We start from the raw sequence: 1127 nt of genomic DNA, 5'->3' as shown, positions 1-1127 counted from the left end.
AGCAGCGGGCTGGTCATTCATTTTACTCGTTGTGTTGAACAATTACAATTATTTTTCTGAAATTTTGGTTGAAGAGGGTTTATTTTAACAAAACGGTCAAATTTGACTCGAGGACGACACAAGAGTTAAGGAAGGAAGTTCCTCTGTTTCCTAGAACACACCTTCATCTTCTAATCAGCGGACTGAGCAGGTGTGTGTTTTTCAGGCCTGTGTGTAGTGTGTGTGGTGTGTAGTGTGTGTGGTGTGTAGTGTGTAAATTGTAATTTCCATAAAGAGAATAAATTAATTAACATTAAATTAATTATGTGACGTTGAATCTGATTATCGTTCTTCTCGTTCTGAAGATCCCGTTTTTCCAGAAAGGATTCGTTCAGATGTTCGCCCGGAGACGCAGCCTGCAGGTAGGAGGGAGGGATGAAAGGATGAGAGGATGAAAGGATTAGAGGTGGGGAGGATGAAAGGATGAAGTGATGAGGAAAGAAGGAAGTGATGAAAGGATGAAGGGAGGAAGTGATGAAATGATGAAATAACAAACACAAGTGCTTGGTGTTTACATTTTACATTTAGTCAGTCCTTCATCTTTTAATATTATCTTTAATATATTTAAATATATTTGAAGTCTTGAATTTAATATTCTAAATCATTCCCAAGACTAATCTTGCCTGTGTGTGTGTGTCTGTCTCTGTGCGTGTGCCTGCATGTGTGTGTGTGTGTGTGTGTGTGTGTGTGTGTGTGTGTGTAGCTGAGCTCCTCCCAGTGTGTGTCTCCAGGTGTCCTCCAGTGTTGTGTGTCCTTCTCTCTGACCACCAGACTGTCTCCCAGCTGGAACAAAGCAGGACTCTTCCTCATCGCTGGTACGGTATTCATTCAGCCTTATTATACTGCAGAGATAAACCACGTTTACAACGACATCGAGTCACATACATACACTACAGTCAGTTACACAAACTACAGTCACGTACATACATTACAGTCAGTTACATAAACTACAGTCAGTTACACAAACTACAGTCAGTTACATAAACTACAGTCAGTTACATACATTACAGTCAGTTACATACATTACAGTCAGTTACATACATTACAGTCAGTTACATACACTACAGTCAGTTACATAAACTACAGTC

General features: G+C 39.9%; 1 long non-coding RNA gene across 1 annotated transcript; it reads left to right on the top strand.

Annotated features, from left to right (window-relative positions):
• The first annotated feature begins 344 nt into the window (after positions 1 to 344).
• LOC117940573 lies at positions 345 to 855 on the top strand. Its single transcript, XR_004655778.1, has 2 exons — positions 345 to 401; positions 743 to 855. It is a non-coding gene; the product is annotated as an uncharacterized LOC117940573 (long non-coding RNA).
• The last annotated feature ends 272 nt before the right edge of the window (positions 856 to 1127 follow it).

The sequence above is a fragment of the Etheostoma cragini genome, unplaced genomic scaffold, assembly GCF_013103735.1.
Source record: "Etheostoma cragini isolate CJK2018 unplaced genomic scaffold, CSU_Ecrag_1.0 ScbMSFa_2779, whole genome shotgun sequence".
NCBI classification, from domain to species: domain Eukaryota; kingdom Metazoa; phylum Chordata; class Actinopteri; order Perciformes; family Percidae; genus Etheostoma; species Etheostoma cragini.
This window is presented reverse-complemented; position numbering and strand designations above follow the sequence as displayed.